This window comes from Montipora foliosa, chromosome 1, assembly GCF_036669935.1.
Source record: "Montipora foliosa isolate CH-2021 chromosome 1, ASM3666993v2, whole genome shotgun sequence".
Classification (NCBI taxonomy): Eukaryota; Metazoa; Cnidaria; class Anthozoa; order Scleractinia; family Acroporidae; genus Montipora; species Montipora foliosa.
This window is the reverse complement of record NC_090869.1, coordinates 64,817,340-64,826,916: the sequence shown is the minus strand read 5'-3', so window position 1 is coordinate 64,826,916 and position 9,577 is coordinate 64,817,340. Positions and strand designations below refer to the sequence as shown.

Here is a 9,577-nt window from a genome sequence, read left to right as displayed (position 1 = left end):
AATTTTTTCATTTCATCACATTTTGTAGATAGTAAGTAAAGTAAGTGATTAATGATTAAAAAAATAGGGGTCACCGATGATCTGAACGAGTAAAATCGATGTGATTTTGCAAAGGCTTGGAAAATTTCGTTTGTCACGCTTTTGCGTGACCTGTCGGTGAAGGACTGGAACCTAAGAGACGATCGATCGTTGAAGAGATGAAAGGTTTTTACCGAAAAAAAAACCTTTCTCGAGCATAGCAACGAAGTTTTAAGCAGGGGTCATTTTCCTTTGGTTGGTGTTTTGTATAATATCACTCCATTGCCGTCATGCTCATCCTCTGGAGCGTGTTTTTTTGCGAAATTTAATCGCTGATTGTTTGCACGAAGGTCCGCACTATTCAAGCGGACGAAGACGAAAATACTGCTCAATTTTCACGAAAGTAAAGGAAAAGAACTTTAAAAACATGCATTCACTTTGAACTTAAGTTCGTAGGGTAATAAAACATTAAAAAGAAACAGCCCCATTAAATTTACGCAACGGTTCGTCCTCGAGTTTTCCAAACTTTCAGCCACTAGTACTAGTCTACTCGATCGGCTACCTTTTCCAGAGCTTTTCCATCCTCCCGCTCGCTTCACTTGAAGTTTCATGATGATTCGGAAATAAATGTGCCATTCTTTTGCTGGCCTGGAATTTTTTCCTCGGCGTTTTTGTCGCCATGTCATTTTAACTGATGCTTGAAAAATATGTACGAAAGTCAAGTAGACTCGGCTAGTGTACGACTGATAAAACCTCGCAAATATCAGTCGTGCAGTAGTCTACTTGACTTTCATAAATATTTTAAATCAATTTTGACTGATCGCGGTCTTCTCTGATCCAACGCTGTGCAAGACTTATCGTCCACGGTTTTTGCAAAGGTTTTAAAACCTCAACTTCACTAATGCTCGAAGTAATGCATGACATTTTACAGTCGCGTTACCTGCGCAGTAACGTTGCGCACAAACAATTAGCGCGAACGTCCTTAATAACCGCCATTCTAAAAAAAGCATTCACATTTACATTTACTGGTTGACTGAGGCACTCAAGCGGTTGCAAATGCATGAGAGCAAATATAAACAGCTAAAGGGAGAGCGTAAGCCATGGTGGCCATGCAAAAAGGAACTAAATTTTTCATTTTCCTATTTTATGTCAAACTTATGTTACGATAGCTATTCTGTAAACCGGGTGACACCATGGAATTAGCATGAAGCCAGCTGTTTGTTGAATCCGCACAAAATCCAATCTCTTATTCGGGAGATCACTGAGCTTGCGCATTGCAGCGAGCGGCAACATAATGTGAATTGAAGAAAAGATTTAAGGAAAAGTATTTAAGCTACGACGAATTTTCGAATACATTGCGTTAAACCAAAATGCATTGCATTTAACTAGAATGCACTTCATTTAACCAGAATGCACTGCGCCGCAACAACCAAAATAAATAACCTAGAATAACCTTAGATGACTTCCGAGATAAAGGTGAGTGGTGTCTGTGGTGTCATTTATTTATCAGTTTCATTTTACGTCGTGCATGACTTTCACATGCCCATGAACAACCTAAATGTGATAACGAGGACGTCATAATCCTGTTTGCTTTCCATGATGAAGGTGAGTGATAAGCCAGGGAGGTTAAGCAAGATGACGACGCCGGTCACGAGAACGCGCTGAATCAATAGTTGCGGTCGCATTAGAGAGTTAAACACTGGTGCTAAATCAAGTTCTATTGTTCAATGTTCCCCTAGGGATTCAAAACACCAGAGAGTTGACACTAGAGTAGTATCAACCAATAGGTCTCACGAGCAAAAACAAAAGCTCTGCACGTACGTTGTACACTTGTCAGTGTACATTTCTATGCCGTTCTCGCTCTGACAACGACTTGAATTGACCCTGTGAGCACCTGACGATAAATTTTCAATTCTCTCTCTAAATGTCCAACAATGTTATCAACTATTTTATTTCTGGAAAGTTGATACACACTTTCCCTGCCGAGCGAATTGGAGTAATCGCAAAATTATTGCAATAAAGGGATTTTTTTTAAACAACGTTCTTGCAGCCGTCGATGTCATCCTTGACCTTAAGATCTAAGACAGCGGAAGTCGACGAAAGCGTCACCTCAAAATAGAACTTTGCTCTATTTATAAGGTTTTCGCGATTGTTCCATCTCGTTTACTTCCTACAATGTGGGCGAAGTGTCCTAAAAATAAATTGGTACGAGCGGTTTCAGAGTTAAAATAGAGAATGAAAGATTCTCCGGTTGCATGCTTACGTTGTCGTCAAAACCTAAAATTTAGGGAGCTTAAGAAACGACGACGCCGACGGCAACGACGACGCTACAAAACAATAGGTTTAGTGAGCAAAAACAATGGCTCTGCACGCTCTGCACGTGCGTTTTACATTTTGGTACATTTCTTTTCCATCATCGATCTCTTAAATGACGACGTGAAATGACCAAATTCAAGGTTCTGTGGAGGACGTTAGCACATGACGATGAACTTTCAGTTCTCTCTCTATGCTTCCAACCCACTCAAACCAGTTTAAATCCTCGACAGTTCACTACACATGTTTAATACGAAACGACATGAAATAGTTTCGTGGTGATATGAATAACGTGAACTCGTATTTTTAAATGAAGTCCTCGTAGCCATCGTCGTCCTCGTTTCGTAAGCTCCCTTTTGGCGATTTCACGTCGTCGTTATGCAGAGAACCGCTAAGATACTTGCTAAACCCCATGCAGCACGATTATTTGTGCTCTTTTAACCAATGATATCACGTTTTTGAGGTGTTTTCGTCGACCTCTTCATCGTAGATCTTAAGCTCCCTAATGCCCCTATAGATGCGTCCTCAACGTTATTCTACAGACCGTGATTCGTTGCCATATTTCAAGTTATGTTTTTGCTTCTTTCTTCAGACAATTTAGACCTCTGAAGGATATTTGAAAGTTTTGTGAATCTAGATAGATTTTAAGTTACATCATTCGCTTTCTTGCGGACATTTCTGACATGTGAACTTTGAGCTTAATACTTCGTCGTTTGGCGTAGTCACGCTTCCTTTCGTCGAGTTCTACAATCATTAGCAGAAATGTGATTAAATCGTCGTCAGTCAAACTCGTAGAATGATTACAACAAATACACACTTTATTTTCAAATGAGCTGCGATTCATGCATTTTAATCGAAACTGATTCTAAGCTTGCCATGTGCTTCAAGCCGCAGCTTTATCACATCTACCTCTTTGGTCAGGAATTTGATCTTCCGGGAGAAGAGCTGTTGGCAGTGACTGACATTTCAAAAACCTGAGCGGAAGACACCTTAAGAGTCAACTGATAGCGGGCAATTCAAACGAATGTAGTAATGCTATATTAAGCCGTTTAACTACATTAAACCGCTGCCAACCCCTACCAGCGCCTTACAAACGATTACTTAACAGAAAACCTTAACTACTCACAACTTTTTCCTCTCAGCTAACAAACCTACTGCGATCTTCATGTACCAACCGGGATGGTAATGCACCAAGCGCCACTCACAATCCTCCAAACCAATCACGTTATTTTTCGAACTACCAATCACAACAAAGACCAAAGCATGAGCATTACTACATTCAGTTTGAGTTTCCATCCATCACTTGACTCTGAAAATGAGTTCCGCTCAGGTGGTTGAAACGTCAGTCACTGCCAACAGTCCTCAGTTCTCAAAGCTCCTGTCACCCGGACGATCAAGTTCCCCCGAGGTATGAAACTCCTAGGTTCAAGCCATGTTCTACCATCACTCCTCGCGATGGACGCGCCCTCGACCTTATTCAGCTACAGACATTTATTGATAAGTACTAGGAGAGATTTTCACTTACAATCTCGCTTCTTCCTGCGGACAATGGTTTAAATTTAAATAGCGTTTTACCCGGTTCTGTGAAAGTGTTCGTATGATAAGCTTGAATTTCACCATGACTCAATCTACTAGTTGTAGCAGTGGAAGGTTTAAACACAGAATGTTCTATAAAAGTGGTAGGAAAGAGAATAAACTGCCATACTTCCATTCCCTCAACACTGGAAACTAAAATAAATCCCGCTAACTTCAATACACTGTTGCCATGGTTTATCAAAAAAAAACCATACTTAATTGACCTCTCCCTATAGGGGCTTTTCAGGGCCAATGAAACACCAAGAAACGACGGAACAGAACCACATTAACTGTTAAGAATCCCAACTGGCCGGAGGCAAACCAGTTGGCTATTTACAAGTGCAGCTGGGAAGTTGAACCACGGACTACCAGGAACGGCTTGAACCCGGGATCTCCGGATCTCAAGGCAAGCGCCCTAATCAATGATAAGTGATGTCACTATCATCAAAAGTTACAACAACGTGACTATGTATTAAACACACCAGTAAGAGAGGTTTTGCCTCGCGTCTATGGCAAACGGCAAATATCAGGCTGGGATAAATCAAAGAAACTTGTTTCATTTGGCTCATTTTATGCCTGAAATCTACAAATATCAATCAATTTCTCAAAGTTACAATAAAAGAATTTTTGTTTTTTCTTTTTCTTTTTGTCAAACAGCAACCTGCCGTCTTCTGTTTGCAGCTGCGCGTAAAAGAGTGATGCTAAAACTCTGTATTATTTTACAAGTGTGAACGTTGTCTTGTTTATGCTTATGTTACAGTGTCGACATGGCCATAGTAACACAAAGCTTAGACAAAGGCAACCATAGTGCGAGAGACTTTCATATATTTTTCCAAACTCTTCCAATTTGCATATATAGGAGCTGTGTCTCTGGGCAAGTAGATCAATTTTCAAGACAGGTTATCGCAATTTTCCTGTCTCGAGCGCATGCAAAATGACTAATTTGCGACCGTCGCTGAAATAAATTAGTATGACGATAACCGGAAATAACTCTTATCAGGTCAACCAAAAGTATTGAATATGTCACAGTAAGAAACGTTGGCTAGATATACGCGGATTGATGATAACTACAGTAATTTTCTAGGGCTTATTGCGGCCGAGGCAGCTTGTCATAATTCAGCTGCCGAATTAATTGCTGGAACTCCGTGACACTTTTAATTATAACCCACCATCTATTTATCGAACAAATGAAAAAGCCTTGATCGTGCTTTGCTCTGTCATAAGTGACACCAGGAAGTTTGGAGAAGTTTCGAAGGCACGAGAACCCGAGCCACTCAGCATGCTTATGAGATTGTACCAAGAAACTGAACTAAAACACAAGTTAACTCGAGGTTCTGCGACCGTAAGTACTCTTTGCTTTGAGCTGCAGGAAGTTAACTTCCCTCCCAACAATCAGGTAATAACTTAAATCTACAGGAAATAATGTTAACAATCAAGTTTATTGAAACTTTTTTTAAAAAACACGTCTATATCGGCCGAAAATAAATCAGTTTCATATTCGATAATTTCCCACGTGCCGCCATGTTGAAAGCTTGTGACGTGTCACGATTTTATTGTCATTGTTATTATTAGACACCAAAAAAAACCAAGTCGCTGACGCAGAATTTGTGCGTGTTCGAGTTTTCAAAGTCCCACGTTGTTGTTACAACAATTAAAACAGTATGCACCCACCATAATCAATATATATATATATATGTATATATAGATATATAGATATATTATAATTAACTCGCCTGTTTTCAGAACACCTTTTGATGTGAAATTCGTTGTGGACGTTATATGTAGAAGTCGTGGCGTGTACGATATTCTCGGCGTGAGAAAAAGGCAGGTAAACTAGCCTTGTGGCTTGGTGACTTTCTCAATTGGTATTAATTTCAAGTTCTACTTACAAGAAATATTGAGATTGGTCGTTTTGATAGTAGAGACGCATTATCCGTCTGGACGAACTTGGGCTAGCATTTGTTGTTCGTCTGGTTATGCGTCTCTAGGGCAAAGACGGACACAGGAGGCATTATCCGTCTAAACGTACTATCTTTCGTTGTGCGTCTTGAACGAAACTAGCCTGCGAACGCGGACGTATTTCCGGCGGTCGTTTATGAGAAACGACCGCCGGAAATACGTCTGCGTTCACGTTCTAGAACGACGCACAACGAAGATTATTCGTCCAGACGGAAAATGAGTCTTGTGCCCGCCTTTATATTAGAGACGCATAACCAGACGAACGACAAATGTTTGCCAATGCAAGTTCGTCCAGACGGATAATGCGTCTTGCGTAGTTCCTCCCGTCTTTACACCAGACGAATAACATGAGAGACGGATAATTCGTATGAAGGGATAGTGCGTCTCCATTATAAAAACATCCATTTTTGATATGATTATGATGTCTGCCCAGAAGTTGAAAAGTGATCAGAAAATTTTAGAACAGCGAAAGCTCGCTCCTATCAATAAAAAAGAAAACACGAATTTAAAATTGTGATGAGAGACCGCAAGACGTTTCTAGGCACGAAATCTCCATATGCGCTTGACTGGAAAATCGTTAAGATGCGTAGAGAATTATGCCTTTCAAAATAGATCCGGGCATTTAACGCAATTCGTTTGCTTATGGCTTATACCCCATTCACACCATGCATTTGAAAATGTTTGAAAAAGTTCATTTAAACAGGGCTCAGAATACTAGCAGCAACTCCGTAGTGCACTTCGCTAACAAAACTTATATGTAATGTAGGGAATGTAATTCCTTTTTTCGGAGAACATGCAAGCAAAAAAAATGCCGACATCCGATGAGCGCCCGGCCGCCTTATTCGGCGTTCAAACGAACATGAAACACTTTACCACTTTAATTCCCTGAAAGCTGGCAACACAAGATTATTATATTGGATGATATTCGTGCAAAAATCATCCAGAGAAAGCACAAAGCATAAACAAACGAGAGACCTTACCACAAGAAAGTTGATTAGTATCGCAGTATTCAGGGTTCGACATCTCCGCTAGCCCGGTAGCCCGAGGCTAGTAAAAATTTTGTCGGGCTAGTAAAAAACCCCGTTTAATAGCCCGCTGGCTAGTAGTAAAATGGAAATAAACTAGATATAATTAGTTTTAGTTTGAAGTTCACAGTTGATTAAAAAAACAAGAAAGTTTAAAATGTAACGATAATACCAATAATTTTACAAAGAAAACATAAATCTATCATCTTCTGGCGTCTTTTTTATCTTGCGTGTCGTTTGTAAACATCACTAGTTCCCAGACTCTGAGCTTAATGGTTAATGTCTTCCTCAGTCTTCTCCCTACCAATGTTGTGATGCCTTGCACATCGCCTCGCACCATCGCTTCGCACTTGAAGCGATTGTGAAGATGCAGCGATTTTGACAAATTACGAGGCGCCACCATGTAAAAAGGGGAAAGCGGCCGAACTGAAAGTACGAGTAGACAGGAAAGCAGTAAGATCATGAGAGCACTCAGAGAAAGAGAATGATACTTCCCATGACTTGTGCACTGGCATTCTACGGTTAGCCTTCGCCGCATGCACAAGTGAATGTGAAACGAACATTTTGTTAGCTTTTTCCTTAATAACACATTGTTATCACAATGGAAGAAAAAATGCCAATAAGTTTAGAGTAAGGTTTGCGTGTTTGGGGTTGAAGTAGACCTCGAGGGAAATTGATCCGGGCTACCAAGTTTTTCTTCGGGCTAGTAAATTCTAGAAATCACTAGTCCGGTGGGTAGTAATGCAGGTAGCCAGGTGTTTGAACCCTGAGTATTACTCCTAAATCTCTTAATATCATCCTTGGTATAATATCGGTTTGGCCTTCCTTTTTCGGCTAAAGGCATCCTCGACCTTATATTAAAGTCTCTTCTCGTCTTCTGATCTTGAAGCCAATTCGTACTCAATATCAAGCGATCTGCAATCTTTGTTATTTCCTTTTCCTTTTGCGACGAGAATACCGACGGCTTCGTTGTTGAAGTGATCGCGGGTTTCTGTTTGATTTGATCAAACTGTTGCCAAGGTGAGCTGACCACTGCTTATACGGTTCCCTTGAACTTGAGCTGAACGGATTCCTTTTCCATCTTAATTTTCGCTTCGATCTATTGGCCTTTTTCGTCTTTTTTTTTAAGGTACGTGTTGAAGAGCGTGAAAACTTAGCTGACCAGTTCGAGACTAGCTCATGTCGGTGAGTTACACAAACGCTCGAGATAGGGGTTGACCGCTTTTATTTATTGACACCACGTAGGTCCGACTCGGCCGTCGGTGGGTTGGTCGACAAAACATCAACAGTTGACCGCTATCAGTAGGTCCAGGTACTCCGACCGGGTACTCCGAGAAGGTTCCGATTCAATTAATCTGACATAACAAAACAAACGCGTCACAATGAGTTGTTGGATAACTGCAAAATGAAACTGAGAAAAGGAAACAGCCCCCAACATTATCTATAGGCTAGAAGGACAGCGCACAAGAATTTGACAATCATGATCTCGAAATATCATGCTTGTCATCCTTGAAAGGTTGAGAGAGGCTATTACACGGCCGCGCGGAGATACGAAATTTTCTCTTCGAGTGTTGAAAATATTTGACGATGTGAACGCAGCGAACGAGTGAATATTTTTCAACACGAGAAGAGAAAATTTCGTTTCTCCAAAGCGGCCATGCAATATTCCATTTTCCATATCAGTGGAAAAGTACACCTCCTAGTCCTTGGTGCTATTGTCTTCCGAATGGGAGAGGGAATTTCTCGCTCTAGGATCACCGCTGGGAAGACCTTACTATTAGGAAGATCCGTCTTCAGAACTAAAACCAAGTACATGTTTGCAAACTGAATACAGGAAAATATGATGCCCGCTAGAAGAGCCAACATCCAGGATCTCGATGTGCTCTTTCTTCCGCAGTGAAAACAGTCCTATTAACAATGATAGTTTTATACCAAAGATGCATAAATTTGTCTGGACGAATTTGGGCAAACATTTCTTCTGCGTCTGTTAACTTCGTCTAACATAAAGACGAGCACACGACACATTATGCGTCTGGGCGAACGATCCAGCCGGTTAGTGCGTCTTTGAAGATGTACTTCCGATGGATACTTCGTCCAAACGGATAATGCGTCCTGTGCCCGTCTTCATACTAGATGAATTTCAACAGACGCCGAAAGAATGTTTGGGCATTGGAAGGTCGTCTCAGGTAATTATAGGTCTTGCATAATTCGTCCAGTCTTTACACTAGACGAACAACAAGTGAGACGCATAAATTCGTCTGGACGAATTATGCGTCAATAAAAACGGGCAATGTTTCTGTACATTTCGTTTTGAAATGATTTAGTTTGGAATATTTCGTTCCGTTCTCTGCAAACCTGCAACATCATATATCGGATTATCTTGAATACTTTTGGCTATGATATATTTCCTGGATATTTCGGATTTTTTCGACAAGATATGAATGATTAGAATTATCACTGACGCACGAACTGTAATTATTAAGTGTAAGCTATGATCCTCGCAGTTATGAACGCAACTTTTGCAATGGCGTATAGAAGCCTGAAAAATTCAGGACTTCAACGGGGTTTGAGACCGTGACCTCGCGATACCGTGCGACGCTCTAACCAACTGAGCTATGAAGTCACTGACGTTGGGAGCTTGATTTCATAGCCACAGTTCATATATGATCCATTTCATATATCATTTC

General features: G+C 40.7%; 1 protein-coding gene across 2 annotated transcripts in view; it reads left to right on the top strand.

Annotated features, from left to right (window-relative positions):
- Positions 1–1,527: 1,527 nt before the first annotated feature.
- The window catches only part of LOC138004840 (voltage-dependent calcium channel type A subunit alpha-1-like), a 114,884-nt gene continuing 106,834 nt past the window's right edge, over positions 1,528–9,577 (top strand). Inside the window, exon 1 of one of the 2 annotated variants that reach the window (XM_068851179.1) lies at positions 1,528–1,623. The gene's annotated coding sequence lies outside the window, so the exon portion shown is untranslated. Of the gene's footprint in view, positions 1,624–5,192; positions 5,303–9,577 lie in introns of those variants that run through there. The other variant, XM_068851178.1, reaches the window with a different exon arrangement.